At 38.9% G+C, this 17205-nt stretch overlaps 1 non-coding gene across 1 annotated transcript; it reads left to right on the top strand.

Annotated features, from left to right (window-relative positions):
- The first annotated feature begins 14480 nt into the window (after positions 1–14480).
- Positions 14481–14553, top strand: TRNAV-UAC (transfer RNA valine (anticodon UAC)). Its single transcript has one exon. It is a non-coding gene; the product is annotated as a tRNA-Val (tRNA).
- The last annotated feature ends 2652 nt before the right edge of the window (positions 14554–17205 follow it).

The raw sequence follows: 17205 nt of genomic DNA on the forward strand, positions 1-17205 counted from the left end.
CAAATGTTTGACTTAAGTATTCTCAATAAAAGCAGTAGATGTTCACCTCATGCTATATCAGTATTCTCTGCTTATGACTTCAGTCAAGGATTCTCTACTCTATGACTTTGATCAAGCAACTAGTGCATCCTGGGCATACAGGATGTCTCTTTTTCATTCTAAGGATTCTGAATCTGAAGTTTTCCTCAGGTTCAGAAACTGGGAAAAACATTGTGATTTTTATTGGTGTAACTACTCTCAGTATCCTGATCATTCATCATTGTTTTCTTTAATGACACAGACTGAGCATTAAGTATCTCCACAATTCTCTGTGACTCAGGTTTTCTTGGCGTCTGCTCCAGCTTTGTTGCTTATTCTATTTCTTATAAACGAGAGGTTTCTGGCAGTGAAATTTAGCTTGTATGGTTTTGATGTCCTCTTAGTCTGATGGTTAGTAGAGTCTAATTTTGTAATAGCCTTCCCACTCAACAGCTGTGACCTGCAGAGAAGAGCCAATAAAAAGAAATGATCATAGCTTTTAATGTCATGCTCTAAATACTTTTGTCTATGATAATACCGTGAAGATATTCTCTATTTCTTTATCTAAAGGTTATATAATTTTACCTTTGATATTTACATCTACATCTGTGAAAAGAACTATAAGAATAATAAAAAATAAATGCAGATGAGACTGAAGAATGGATGAAGGTAAAGATAAAAATGGTACAATACTGAGGATAGTTGAAACTGGGTGATGGATACATGATGATTTATTATAGTGCTCTGTTTCTTTTGTAAGAAAGATATGATTATAAGATTTGAAAGTTCTTGTAATAAAATATAAGTTTCTACAGGTGATGAGTCCCAGCTCTGCAACTTAGACAATTAACTACTCACTATGAGCCTCAGTTCTTCATCTCAAAATTGGGATAGCATTTACCTTGTAGGATCATGGTAAGGGTTCACATTTTTGTTCACTTAACATTTATTAAGCATATTAGCAATGCAATAGACAGAGTTTCATTGATGAGCAAGACCGGGCCCTGCACCTATCCTCTTGGAAATGATTTTCTAGCCAGGGAGACACAGCAAGTCATCACACAGATTAACACAGACTCTGCAATAAAAGGTACATAGTGCTGAGAGTACTATGAAGATTTATTTAGAAAGTTGTGGGTAAGATTTTTCTGAAAGAGTAATGATTGAACTCAAGTGTGAAGGTTGAGGAAATATTAAGGAGGTACAGAAAAGCACCCTGGTAAGAACTAATAATAAATACATAGGGGAGCTCTGGTCACTCAGCAGTTTAGCGTCGCCTTCAGCCCAGGGCCTGATCCTGGAGACCAGGAATCAAGTCCCACATCAGGCTCCCTGCATGGAACCTGCTTCTCCCTCTGCCTGTGTCTTTGCCTCTCTCTCTCTCTCTCTCTCTCTCTCTCTCTCTTTCTCTGTGTCTCTCATGAATAAATAAATAAAATCTTTTAAAAAATAATAAATACATAAATCCAGTCAATAAGACAGACTGTTGTGGCTGAGAGGAAGGGGCAGTGAAGTGTGAAGCGAGGCTGAAGACACAGGACAGACCATGGAGGGGATTTCAGGCCATAATCTTAAAGGTTATATGATTAAGAGGAAGAAAAAGCCGTAACATGTATAGGCGATTGTCAATACTTCTAGAAATATCAGTTTCTGCCTTCATCCTTTTGTCCTCTCAAAGTACACAGCATTTGAGATCTGGTCTTTAGGAAGGTAAGTGGAAACCAGCTAAATTACTCCAGAACACTTTGAAAAAAGCCAAGAATTTGGATCACGAATCCCATTAGTCCTCTAGGGACCAACCCTGTGGCCTGGGTTGAAAGCATCCAGTTCTCAGCCACCCGCTAGGGCTGTGGCTGCAGATTCAGGGCTCTAGTAGCTAAGACGTCGCGTAAATCATATCCGTGACGAAAAGCCACACAACATCCACTCCACGTGCCACGAAGCGATTTCCTTCTGTCCTCCCTCATTCCGGAGAAACCCTGCCCACAGCGCAGCACGTCCAGCCTCAGAGCAGCGCTCGAGTCCCTGGCGACCGCCCTAGGAGCAGGTGCCATCCCGGATACCCCGCTCTCGCGGGTCCCACAGACTTTCCTCTGGGCTTCCATACCCCCCGGAGACCCGCCCAAGCCCCTGGCCTGTCCCCGCCGGGACTGCGGTGCCAGGTGGAGCGATCCGCGAGGCCACTTCCAGCGTGGGGCCACGAGGGGCCAGAGCGGGCGCTGCTGCTGCTTCGGCAGGTGCGGCGGCGGGGACCCCGCCGTGGGAGTGAGCCCAGGCAGGCCGGTCCCCGAGGTCTGCAGGTGCGCCACGAGCGTCCGGCGGGCCCAAGGGAGAAAGGAAAGAAGGCTGAGGATAAGCAACCTTCCCTGCCCGAAGAGAGCTCTGCGCCTTCCCTGCACCCCGAGTCAGCTCCAGGCACCTGCTCACGCAAAAGGTTTGGGGAAATATTTTTGGCGAGGAGAAAAAATGTGGGAAATGGATGACACGTGCTAAGTAAGCATCACCCTCTGCTTGCCATTTGTTTTGCCTTGTGCTTTGATTTGCTGCAGGATTCCTCCGTGCCTACTGGCACGCCCCTTGCAGCGCAGCTGGCGGCCCAGAGCTGGGAGTGCAAACGGGAAAGCCTGCGAGGAACGTTCAGACAAATACTTTGTGCCTTTGAGGAAGGCAAATAGTTCATGTACAGGACATAACAAGTCCTCAGCGTGACAGGAAGGTGGATGCTCTGGACTTAAGAAACTCGGAACACACTTTTCCGCAGAAGGCTCAGTGGAGAGAGAGGAGACACCTGCCACAGATTGAAGGAGACATTCTCACATGTATATTGTAAAAGGGATCCAGGCAACATAAAGACCTCTTCTAGTACAAACCGTAAGGAGAAAGGATCTAACTGTGCAGTAAACGGGTGGATTTTGAGGAGGGTCCTCATTTTGGAAGGTAGGGCCTCCCCTGCCACGGGCGTACCAGGCAGGTGAGGATGTAGGTGTCAGCGCTGCTGGAATCCTGAAAATCTGTTTTGGGGGAGACCTCTAAGGGGTGCATGCACAAAGGCTTTGGCACTCAGTGAATGGCATTTCCTCCGTAAAGTGACAGAGTCCTAACGGATGGGTGTTTCTGCTCAGTTTCAAACCGGAGACCTCTTGCCTGTTAGGCAAATGTGATGGCCACTACACCACAGAAACCCACTGATAGTATAAGCCTCCAGGGTAGGATGGATGATACACCTATTTCCTGGGTGCCCCCATACCTAGTAATTTTGACTGATTTTTTAGTATATTTCACTTGATGAATTTATTTCCCCTCACGCTCTTTGTTTGTTAAAATAACAATATAGAGACTCCATAGCTCAACACCAAATGTAACTCAAAACCAGATGCCAGCAGGGTTCCCTCAGGCTCCCAGGGGATTTGGTGTCCCCTCTCTCCTGACCTTGAGAAGCAGGACTCAACAGAGCTCACTGGAGACCTCCCAAACTTCCTCCAGGGCCAAGCTGGTCTGGGTGCCTCTGCTGAGCCGGGGTGGGGACTATGCCCAGTTACTGTGTGGGGGTGGTGACAAAGAGATGACCTGACAACTCTGTGTCCCTCCCAGTGCTCTACAATGCCAGGGCTCAGTGAGCGGTGTCAATCTTTAACATCTGGTACGCTTGCCTATTTTTAATTTTTTTCCTCTTCATTTAAACTGACGATCATCACTTTTTCCCCTTCCCAGCATTTTCTTGAAGGATCTAGAAGGTGCTCACTAAGAAATTATCTTTCCTCAAATCTGTGGTGAGAAATCCACGTATCTGCACCTCTGACAAATGGCAAAGTGGAAAACCTTCCCTCTTTCTCACTAAAAACTGGTTTGGTCCCAATGTTGCTGAAACAGAAGAGGAATGTTGCTTTCTAAGAGGGCAAGTTCTTTGGTCTTATTTTTTCTTCTGATATCAAGTCGACTGCAAAAATGACACTTCATTTTTTTCAATGAGTTAATTAGGCATTTATTTTAAAAGAATTAATGAGTAGCCCACAATGTGCCCAAAGCTGATCTAGGCTGTGGAGGTACCAGATGTTTGGTAATACCTGAAAATTTGGACAGGCCTGGGATATAGCAAAGGGCACATGCCCTGATGATTATAATATGATTGCACACAGTAGGTTAAGTATCTTAAAATTGCCAAAAGAAACCACAGAGATAAATGCTCATGTGTTTTCACAGAAGCATAGAAACAGGGGAATTTTCCAAGTCCTATTGACTAGGAAAGGCTTTCAAAAGAAGTGATAACTGACCTATGATTTGACAGATGAAAAGAAATACATTGGTGGAAGAGAGGTTGGGCAGGTGTGTGTGGTGGTAGATCTGGCATTAGGCTCAGCATGGTAGGTCATGGGTCAGGGGAGATTCCATGGGACCTAGTAATAATGAGGTTACATTAACTTTAGTCAGTAGAGAAATAGGATTTCAGTTAAAGATAAAACACTTTAATAAAGACATATTGGTGAATTTCCAGGTCTTATTTGGCATCAAACTGGAACAAACATTCTCTAGTTATTATGTTTAGGTAAGTACTCACCTCTCCCAGCAGTATTTCCTATCACTGTTAATCACCTTTATTTCTTACAGTAGCCAGGATTCCAGTCCAAGAGTTCTATAAAATAAGTCTTCTGCACAAAGCATTCCTCCAAAACGGCTCACAAAAGGAGAAATCAGCCTGTTAGACCACTATGGGGAGAAGCAAGAAACTAATTGAAATGAAACCCATTCGTTTGAGAAATGTTGTATACCAAGAGTAGGGAGGAGAGCATTTAGGGAGTATGATAAATACTTTAAAAGTATTTCTTAGAATATAGAAGACATAGAGCAGATAAAGAAGGAAATCTCGTCTTGGGGTTAAAGTACTTTTCCAGGGATGCCTGGGTGACTCAGTGGTTGAGCCTCTGCCTTCCACTCAGGGCATGATCCTGGGGTCTTGGGATGGAGTCCCGCATTGGGTCCCACGTTGGGTTCCCCATAGGGAGCCAGCTTCTCCCTCTGCCTATGTCGCTCCTTCTCTCTTTGTGTCTCTCATGTATAAATAAATAAAATCCTTAAAAAAGTACTTTCCCAGATTATTCTTTTTAAGAGTTATCTAACTAGTAAATGCACCAAGAGTTTTCAGATTTATACTTTTATTTCCAGTTGCCTCTGGCATTCTTAAGGGAATTTTGTGTGCTTTGCCATTTATTCTTTTTTTTATCCTCTCCTCTTTCAGATACAATCATATTACACGTCCTTCCAAAATTTCTGCTATATTCTAGAATCCCTTATCACATAAAAGGTAAAACAGTTATAGCACTCTTGATTTACACTAATTTATATTATCATTTTTACCTTGTTCTTTCATTTCTTTTGAATTGGATTTGACAAAAGGCAAATGAGTAAACACAACTCCTGTTTCAGTACTGGGTGTGGAAAATAGCCATAAACATATAAAATAAGAGACTCAAAGCCACAACTATTGAGGTGCTGGGAATACTGGACAGCCACATGCAAAAGAATGAAATTAGACCATATTTATACCCTATAGAAATCCTAATTAAAAATGGATTAAAGACTTTAATGTAAGACCTCAAACCATAGAATTCCTCGAAGAAAATAAAGGCAGTAGGTTCCTTGACATCAGTTTTAGTGATGCTTTCCTGGATTTTAACCTAAATGCAAGGGAAACAAAAGCAAAAATAAACAAATGGGACTACATCAAACCAAAAAGCTTTTGCATGGCAAAAGAAACCATCCATCACAATGACAACCTACTGAAAGGAAGAAGATATTTGCAAATCATTATTCAGTAAGAGGTTAATATCCAAAATATAAAAAGAACTCATACCACTCAACAATAAGAAAACAAACAATGTAATTAAAAACTGGACAGGTGATCTGAATAGACATTTTTCTAAAGAAGACATACAGATGGCCCACAGGTACATGGAATGATGTTCAAAATGACTAATTATCAGGTAAAGGCAAAAGCCCAATGAGATGTCACCTCATAACCGTTAGAATAACTTGTATCAAAAAGACAAGGAATAACAAGTGTGGAGAGGATGTGGAGGAAAGGGAGCCCTCATATACTGTTGGTGGGAAAATAAGTTGGTGCAGTCTCTATAGAAATCAGTATGAAGATTCCTCAAAAAAATAAGAATAGATCTACCATATGATCCAGCTACCCTACTTCTGGGTATTTATCCAAAGAATTTGAAAATATTTTAAAAGATGTATATACTCTTATGTCCATTGCAGCATTATTTATAATAGCCAAGATATGGAAACAACCTAAGTGTCCATTGATAGGTGAATAGATAAGGAAAATGTGGCATATATATACAGTGAATACTAATCAGTTATAAGGAGGAATGAAATCTTGCCATTTGTGACAACATGGATGGACCTTGAGGATATTATGCCAGGTTAAATAAGTCAGTTAGAGAAAGACAAATATTGTATGATCTCACTCATATGTGGAATCTAAGGAACAACACAAATGAGCAAAAAAACAATATGAAAACAAATTCATAGATACAGAGAACACATTAGTGGTTATCAGAGGGGAAGGGGATCAGGGAGCAGGCAAAATGGATGAAGGGGATCCATTATATGGTAACGAATGGTAACTAGACTTTTGGTGGTGATCCCTTTTAGTGCATATAGATATCTAATTATAATATGCACTTGAAAGTTAAATTATATTATATACCAATTTTACCTTTAAAAAAAAAGCCACAACTATTGAAACTAGATCACTAAGCCACTAGCCTTTCTATACAGAATATGGGCCATGTAACAGCAGCATAGACATTAGCTATGGGGGAGTTTGTATAAATGCTGAATTTCAGGCCCCATCAGAGATTTAGTGAATTAAATCTTTCATTTTAACAGATCACCAGGTAATTAATGTGTTGACTAAATTTTGAGAACCATGGCTCTGCTCAAATGCATTATTCAGTGGCCCAAAAAGTTACTTGGTGCAAAATCGGGGATGGAGGAGGGGGAATGGCCATTCAAGGAATTGTGCAAGAAAAACACATGCTGACAATGTCTGAACTGGTAAAGAATCTAGGAGGCAAAAATAATTAAGACAGTCACAGAATTCACATAAATCCTAAGTGGTGAGTGCCTGACATTTGATCTAAAATGGTAAAAGAAGACCAAGAAGCAAACCTCACTTATCCTAGGGAATTCCAATGCTCTGAGTTTTTCAGTTCTCAGCATATTTTGGTTTTTCTATCACTGTAGCCTGGGACAGGTGTTTCTGGCTTTTTTTTTTTTTAAATAAGATTCTTAATCTAACACTGTCCTTTCCACTCCTGGGGTTTTATAGAAGTGGAGAATTGGAGATCATTGGGGTCTGCAAGTTCTTTTTTTTAGGTCTGCAAATTCTAAACTGATTTCATAGTAATAAACTCCAATGATCTCCAATTCTCCACTCTAAATTAGAAAAGCTCACAGTTGAAGGCCCCACTGGGAGTCAAACCCAGGATCTCCCATATACTAAGCAGGTGCTTTGACCAGCTAAACCACAGAGCCAGTGCTGGTAGGAGGCTCATTTGTAAATAACTTAACCGTGATTCCACCATTTGGTCTGATTGATGTGGTTCTCAAGAATTTTTGATCAACAGAGGTGCATGCAGACTAATTCTCAGGATGCTGCTGCTGCTGCTGATGATGATGATGATGATTTTTAATTCTTAGGATTTTTATCAAGTTTTCTCACTTTCTTTTGAAACGTACCCAGCAGTTTATATACTGTGCAGGGAAGTACTTCTCACCCCTGGACCCCTTGCACTTGGCAGCCAGACCATTTCACTTCCAGGAACGCTTACAACCACACATGGAAACTAGATTCAGCTTGGAGTCTACAATAGGGAGCCCGTGGTACTTCTTGGCTACGCTGGCCCGAGCAATGCAGGTTGCCCTGAGGCTTTATTGGAATGACATGAAATCACTTGGCAAAATACAGGCTCTCACACGCTGGCAGTTTTCTTCTTTGTTGCTAAACAGTTGTTCTTTATCCCATGTGTAACTGACCATTTTCTGTATTTGCAGAGTGTGGCAATTTGCTGTAGCGATGAGATACATTAAAAATGCACAGTGCTTCTTATATTCCACACCTGAAATTAATATTACATTTTATGTTAACTACCTGGAATTCAAATAAAAACTTGGAAAAAAGTTTTTTAAAGAAGAAATACATACCAAAACACATGAAAACATCAGTGGTATGTTAACTTTTACATTTTCTCACTAATGTTGGATGGACCTCTTCTTACTCTCACCTTTTTCCTGATATTCATATTAAAATTGATATTTATCTCTTTCTTTCTGAAAAACAAATACTAAAAATTATTTGGAAAAGGCACATGTTCTCATTCCAAGAAATTGGAGCTGGACAAATCCTTCAGATCATCTTGTCTAACCTTGAGACAAATGTTGGAAGAGTATATGTAATGATGGGGGAACAGAGCTGAGGATAAAGCACATTGGCAAGTCCTTGAAACAAGCAGAGGGACATTCCTCTACAGACTCAACTGCCTCCATGTTCATACTTTGCTAAGGGCAGAAGGCAATCTTAGCCCGACCTCAGGAGCCTGTAAGTCTCTTTAACATACAAAAATTCCTTTAGAAATTTCCTTCATCTCTAAACTCCCAAGATACAGGTTGGCGATCATCCCCAAACACATGGCCAACCAGTATCCATCTGAAGGGTCTCATGACTCAGGTTTTATTAGACGGTGATAAGTGACCTTTCCCCAACAATAGCTAGCCCCCTCAAGGTCCTGGGAACCTTGCTTCCAAAATTCCGTAGAGAACAGGCTCTCCCCAAACCCCTCCCAACTCCCAGGTATATAATCAGCCTCCCCTCACAGACCCGGGGCAGCAGCTCTTCCTGCCCACGGGTCCTGTCCCTGTGCATTAATAAAACCACCATTTTGCACCAAAGACGTCTTAAGAATTCTTTCTTTGTCGTGGGCTCCAGACGTCACCTATACTCCAAAATTTCATCATGTAACACACACTAATTAAACACACATATCTATAATAATTCCACAAACTTCTAAAAAACAAATAGCTTTTGGTTGGGAGCATCTTCGCTGGGTCGTCACTACTCGGCGCCCCCTCGAAGTCCCCGCCTTTTCCCCTGGCCCTTCCCCGCCCTTGCCCAGCCCCTGCCGGCACCGTCCCCCACCTCCCACCCCCCCGAGCTCCCTGCCGGGGGCGGCCCAGGCCCAGGGAAGGTGTAACGGTGTAGCTGAGGAGGGTGGGCGATTGGGAAGAGCCCCAAAGATCAGGGCAACATCCAGGCCTGGTCCTGCAAAGATGAAGCTAGGCTGAAAAATTTGCAGCACTTTCTGAGGGAAAAAAGTGCAAATAAAACGGAAAAGAGCGAGGCTAGGGAAACGGAGCAAAGTGACTAATGGAGAAACCAAGGGTTGAGACTTACAACTAGGAGCATCTAGAGTCAAATGAAGCAGGAAGAAGACAAACCTAATTATCTCTGACCCGCAGCGAGTCTCAGCACGGTTCCCTGTTAGCTCCCATAGGAAGAGTGTAATCAACCACTTGTAAATGTAAATAACAGCCTACATATACATATATAATAATCAGGGAATTCCACCACCTCTTTCCCTGGCCTCATGTTTAAATAAATTTAAATCAAGTACTATTGATTTAAATAATCAAATAAATTTGAAATCAAGTACTATTTGTTTTCCTGTACAACCAGAAACTAGTTGATTTTGGGGTTATGAGAGGTTTGTCTCCTGTGTGAAGCTTGCATTCCACTGTTCACTGGGGTCAGCATCAGGAGAGATGAGGGAACAGTTCACACAGTTCTTCCCAAGTTATTCTCTGATGCTTAAAATGATTTAGGAAGAAAGATATTTTTTAAAAGTACAAGAGCAAGCCAGCCAATTGCTGAATCGGGAAAGTTTTTTTTTTTTTAAGATTTTATTTATTTATTAGAGAGTGTGTGCATGAGTACGGGTGGGAGGGGTAGAGGGCCAGGGAGAAGCAGACTTCCTTCTGAGCGGGGAGCCCCATTCCAGGCTCCATTCAAGGGAGCCCCTGGAGATCAGGACCTGAGCCAAAGTCAGACACTTAACCCTTTAACTGACTAAGTCACGCAGACGCCCCTGGGTTGATTTTTAGATGACATACCCACTGCCTCACTAAAACTCATCCAGAAAACACCTTCAAAATGCCTTTTTCATTAGATACCATCTGTTGAGTCCAGGAAGAAGTAGTTGGTTTCTGGACACAGACAGAAGGTGCTTGAATGTGTGATTCTTGAACTCAGACCAATTCACTTTATGCTCAGTTTCCAAAATACACATTCATTCATTTATTTATTTTTGTAATAAAAAACAAGTGTTGCTATCCTTTTGAACATTTTTACATGCAATGGGGTGGATGTAGTTCCATGAAGGTCTTTTTGCTTTTGTATATACTTTCATGTTTGTCTAATTCTGAGCTCGTGAAATACTATTTTGCAGTTGGTTGATCTCTGTAGCCTTTCCTGAGAATGCGAATGAATCCTTAATTAAGAGTTACAGTGTTTAATTCCTAATGGTAACTCTCAAGTAGACTTATTTATTTTGTCGGTATTCTATTAATTTAAACAGATGAAATGCTGCAAAAAGATAGCACATGTTATTCCAACTATCATTTAAGAAATTAACCAAGAAATCGATCTAGCATGCAAATAATTGTAGCAGAGGAGAGAAATAGCATACTTTCAGTAAATTATGAAATGGGATTATGTATGGGAGAAAATGTGTTTTTAATATGGCAAATCAAATAATAATTCAATATCATGTTCTATCCTATGTGTTTGATAATCTCTAAAACTACTGCAAACAGAGGCCAAGCCAATTGCGTTGGTATTCTTCCCTCACTGCATTCTTGCATGTAATAGGTACCGAAGGCACAAAAAATATTTATAACTAATGAGTAACATCTAAAATTTTTAGATGCACAGAAAAAATGAGAAAACTCAATAGAAACTTTCAACATTCCAGCCTACATTGAAAGTAATTATATTTAGCATTTTTTTCAGAAGTTTCTTGAACTATAGGTCTCACATGAACAGAACTGCTTTAAAGAATTTATGTTAAGTACTTCAGTTTCATAAAAATGACAATAGCAAGTCTAATAAAAATACACAAAAGAAGCCTTAATATATAAAGGGAAAATGCAACTGTTTAAGAGATCTGGTTGTTATAATATACGGATAGCAAATCCTTTGAAAACGGTTGTTAAGCATTTTATACATTATGTTAATTCTTGAATATTATTGCAGTAGGCCGAATGAAAAAGATGGGTGGGAGGTGTGGGGATAAGTATACTTTAGCTATTTAAAATTCAGTGATATTTTACAAATGTTCCATTCTTCACAATTTGTTCTTCATTTCTAAATAAATTGGAGTATTGAAATAAGGCACTGTATTTTTTTCTGTTGTACATTTTACAAGTTATGTTATCCTTTCGGTTATGTGGGAACTCTCTTTATGAGATTATGGGTATTCTTGGTCTGGGCCTCTGTGGAAGCTCCATGGACAACCCTATTCTGCCAAAATTCATCTTTTTCACTAGAGCATCTAAAATTCAAGTTGTTTCCACTTTGGAAGTTGTACTTCCACCAAACTGATTAAAGCCTCTGCAGTCTTTCCTAGACTTTCACTCTAAAAGACCTACTGCTTTCCCTTCCAGTGGAAAATGCCCTGCTCACACCTCCACAATTTAATTTTAGTTTTGTAATATGGATGTCTTGAAACAAAGCACACGTATTGGAATATGATATGTGCTGTAATACCTGTATGGACTTTATCACATCTTTGGCTACTGTTATTGTTAAAAAAAGCATTATCTTACAAAAAGAAAAATGATTGCTAATATTTATTTTAAAACTGTGACAGATAAAGGCAGGAAAAAGGAAAAAACAAGGTAATAATTCAGCAAGCTCTGATATTTCATTCATTTTTATGGCCGAGTAATATTCTAGCATGTGTGTGGGTGTGTATGTGTGTAATATCTTCTTTATCCATTCATCTATCAATGGACACTTGAGCTGCTTCCATATCTTAGCTATTATAAATAATGCTGTAATTAACATAAGGGTGTATATATCTTTTCAAATTAGTGTGTTCATTTTATTTGGGTAAATATGTAGTAGTGAAATTGCTGGATCATATGGTAATTCTATTCTTAATTTTTTCAGGAATCTCCATACTGTCATCCACAGTGGCTGCACCAATTTAAATTCCTATCAACAGTGCACAAGGGTTCTCTTTTCTTCACATTCTCACCAATACTTGTTAATTCTTATCTTTTCTGATACTGGCCATTCTGACTAGTGTAAGGTGATATATCACTGTGGTTTTGATTTGCAATTCCTGTAATTGCAAATCAAATTTCAATGCTCAATTCTGTTGGGCATCTTTTCATGTGTCTGTTGGCCATTTATACGTCTTCTTTGGAAAAATGCCTATTCAGGTTGTGTGGAATTTTCTACATAGAAAATCATGTTGTTTGTGAAAAAAGAGAGCTTTATTTTTTCCATTTCAATCTGCACTTTTTGTTTTATTCTAGTAGCTAGGACCTCTAAGTCTTTCCTTGACCAGAAAGTGGGAAAGAGGACATTTTTGCCTTGATTTAAATCTTGGAAGGAACCATTCAGTCTTTCACCATTAAGTATAATGTTGGTTGTGCTTTTTTTTGGGGGGGGGAGGGTAGATATCCTTTATTTGATTAAGGAAGTAAACCTTTCTTCTAATCCAATTTGCTGTTAATTTTTATCATGAATGGATGTTGAATTTTACTGAATGATTTTTCTGCCTCTATTGATATGATCATATTGGGTTTTTTGAATTTAGTTAGCCTATTAATATGGTGAATTACAAGAATATGGTGAATTTCAGTGATTGATTTTTGTTTTTGTTTTTGTTTTTTAATTTTTATTTATTTATGATAGTCACACACACACAGAGAGAGGCAGAGACACAGGCAGAGGGAAAAACAGGCTCCATGCACCGGGAGCCTGACGTGGGATTCGATCCCGAGTCTCCAGGATCGCGCCCTGGGCCAAAGGCAGGCGCGAAACCGCTGCGCCACCCAGGGATCCCCAGTGATTGATTTTTGAATGTTAAAACAGACTGGGATAAATTTCATGTAGTAATAATGTATTAATTACCCCTGTTTATATCAAATGTATTTGATTTGCCAATATTTGTTTAAGGATTTTTGTGCCTATGTTTAAGAGAGACGTGGGTCTTTAATTTTGTTTTAATGGCTCTGTCTCATTTTGGTATGTATATTTTAATATATATCCTAATGTAAATAAAAATCAATTTCTATCTGGGACCATTGGAATGTTGATCAAATATACTGGTCCAACACTAAGTGGAAATTTCCCACAGAGAGTGTGTCAATCAATAGCTCATGGCTAAACAGGTGTGGACAGGTGATGTGTAATGGATATGCCTTCATCTCAGAGTGGATATTCTCAAATTCTGTCCTCTTCTGTGTCAATCTGCTGTTACTGCGTAAGAAATCACCCCAAATACCACCAACATAAAACATAAATGTCTATTCCCAAAAAACTACTGGTTGGCTCCTGGTCATTTGATGTAGGTTGGACTCAACTGGATAAATCTACTGATTTCAGCTGGCCTTGATCAAACATCTGCACATCAGTTTATAAAGACTCAGACTGGTGTAGAGGGAGAGTGGACTCTGTTCCATGTGAGTCTCATCCTCCTCATGGAACTAGCGGACTGGCTTAGGCATATTCTTCTGCCTATGGGAGCACAAAGAAGTAAGTACAACCTCACAAATACTTTGGTTATATAAAGGTAAGGCATTTAAACAACCTCAAGAGTCTTCAAGAGGTCTGTAAGTTCTTTTTTTTAGGTCTGCAAATTCTAAACTGATTTCATAGTAATACTAGATATTTATGATGGGCTTGTTAGTGATCTTAATGAATGCATTTTTTTAATCTTATGAATTGAAATATGCAGTAGTTTCAGGACAAGGGGCAAAGGAGGAGTTGTCCTGCTAAATTCAAAGAGAGTTCCCATGAAATATAAATGCACCTTTATGTGGCTAGTACCATAATGTCATCTCAAGAAGGGATTTTTTTCTCTTTGTATTTACTACTGTATCCCAGAGCTTTGAAAAGTATCTGGAACTAGTAAACTCTCAATAAATATAAGTAGAAAAACAATAAATGTTGTCCAGACTGAGTGTTCCAGGAGAATGGAAGTCATAGTACTCATTAAATTTTGATTTTTGTGTATGTGAGAAGCAGATAGTTCATTTGTTCTACGTATCCCCACTGGGTGAAGTTCACAGGAGTTAATTCTTAGTCATAATAACAGTGTATAATTTTGATCTTCTGTTCTCACCTTGACTCTAGTAAGAATACATAGGAGGCAGTGGCATCTCCAGGTTCCATGGTGTAGTGGTTAGCACATCTGCCTTACACGCAGAAAATCCTGGGTTCGATTCCCAGTGGAACCAGAAAGGTATCTGGGTTTCTGTTCAAAGAGAAGTTAGGGAGCCCTCACTTTTAGATTCCCCTTCTGGACACTCATGAGCTGGCTGGGGACTCACTGTTTTGTACTATCAGAGGATTCCTCAGCTTGGCTTTTCATGGCCGGGGAGAAAACCATTACTGCTTATCAACAACAAACAACAAATGTGGAATACTTTAAAATATACATACGCAGCAGGGCCTTATTGAAAAGATTATTTTAATTCCACAGTAATTACAATGTTAAGGATTTATAATTTTCAAACAACATCCACTTTAGCAAGCTTAAGCAGTAGGGGTGAAAAAATGTAGTTAAAGGAAATTGATCTCAGAAACTGAAAAACTCTAGTTTTCATAAGAGATGTGCAGTTTCCCACAGAATCAGATTTTAAGGGGGGGGGGTAGATCAGACATCCTTTTATAGTTTTGTAAAGAAACATGAACTTTCATACACCAGTAGACAGAAAGTTACTACAGTAGCTATGTTGGAAAATTTGACACTATTAAATAAAATGGAAAGCACCTCCCTCCTTTTTAAAGCACTATGAAATTTTTTAATGTCTCATAATTTGGGTAGTGATTTAAACCCTGAGGATAGTAATAATCACTCAGATCTGAACTTCCCAACATATTAAAACACATACGACAATAGAACCATACCCTCTCCCCAACGAGAGGAGGAACACTGCAAACTTCAAGTTCAAGTACAACTGTGAACACCCAATCCAAGCAAACCTATCTTTCAAGAGCTCCCAAAGGCAAGTCTTTGCAGTGGATGGGAGGAGATCCGGAAATTCATCTAGAAGTAAGAAAATGGGAACAGAGATCCCAAGAATCAGCTAAAATTCCGCTCCTCTTAGCAATCCCACTTGGAGTGAGAAAACACTGAAAAAAGGCTCCTGGTAGATCAAAGCATTGTCTCTAGGTAAGGAACCTGGGCATCTGCCAGAAATGAGGCAGCAGCCACACAAAGGCAGGACCTCTGGGTGAAAAGAAAATAGGGTGAAGAAGCTCCCTTTGAAGACTAGATGGTAAAGGAAAAAAGAAGAGGATTCAAAATGCTGCAAGGCCAAAGGAGACATAAAAATCGGAAGACACAGAAATTTTTCCTCCAACCCCTCCCCTAAAGACACCATTAAAGTTACTGTATTTTTATGTAGGGATAGAAGAGGTTTGCCTTGAACTAGGAATCTTGTAAATTATCCCAAATCTCTTTACACAATATCTGAATAACTTTTATACAAAGCAACTATAAGAAAACACAAAGTCAGTATATTTTAGGTTTTGAAAATTCTTACAAAAATGAAAAAGCAGAAGAAAAATTTTACGCAGCTCTCAAAATTTGAATGAGACATTTTCTTTTTTTCACATTTCAAAAGCAGTTTTAATGAGAACATATGAAAACAAATTTGCCAAATTATATAATGACATTATTGAACATAACTACAAATTTATGCTGAAGAAAATAATCTGCTAAAATTAATGCATACAAAAATTATTTTCTGAAAATCAAAAACCACGTTTGCATAAATAAATGAAAATATAAAAAAACTATTTTCTGAAAGTACAACCTAGTTTAAAAGTATGGTATTTACCTAGTTAATCTAGTTTCAAAGTGTAGTGTTTCTCAGGAACAAATATATTTTGATTATACTATTTTTTGTGTACTTATTTCTTCCCAATAATGTGAAGTGGCAATAAGTACTAATTATGTAATGGGTATTGAATAAAGAGCCATTGTAACTTAAGCCATTATTTTTATATGAGAAATATTCATGACATACAATAGTTTTCTTTTTTTAACAGTACATAGTATATTGCATTAAAGAAAATTTGACATGATCACTTTAAGATTGTGTACAATCTCATTTACTGAAGGAAATGATAAGGCACATCAATAAACTAAAGTTAAGATTAACAACATTATATACTTGTAAAATATATGTTACATTTAGTAATTAAGAAAATATCACTTTTTGATCCTTTTATTTTTTTCTCTTTAATTTTTATTTTTTAAATTTAAATTCAATTAACATATAGTGTATTATTAGTTTCAGGGGTAGAATTCAGTGGCTCATCAGTTGGATATAACACCCAGTGCTCATTACATTATGTGTCCTCCTTCATGCCCATCACCCACTTACTCCATCTCCACTCCCCCTCCCCTGCACCCCCCCTCCTCTCCAGCAACCCTCAGTTTGTTTTCTCTGATTAAGAGTTTCTTACAGTTTGTCTCCCTCTCTGATTTCATCTTGTTTTATTTTTCCCTCCCTTCCTCTATGATCCTCTGGTTTATTTCTTAAATTCCACATATAAGTGAAATCATATGATAATTGGCTTTCTCTGATTGACTTATTTCGCTCAGCATAATACCCTCTAGTTCTATCCACATTGTTGCAAGAGACATTTTCAAACAAGCATTTTGAATTTTAAAAAATCACATTAAGTCAGAAATTTCAAAAAATTAAAACAAATGGACAAAATGGGAAGAAATGAAAAGAAAGTTGGTTGAATGTAGAAGAAATAGAGGAAAAAAAGAAAAATCACATCAGGATCACATCAGAGTGAAGACTACATTACAAGGCACCCAAGAGAGAATAAATTTACAACATAAATGTTTGGTAATGGGAATTAAAGAA

Source organism: Nyctereutes procyonoides, unplaced genomic scaffold, assembly GCF_905146905.1.
Source record: "Nyctereutes procyonoides isolate TBG_1078 unplaced genomic scaffold, NYPRO_anot_genome, whole genome shotgun sequence".
NCBI lineage: Eukaryota > Metazoa > Chordata > Mammalia > Carnivora > Canidae > Nyctereutes > Nyctereutes procyonoides.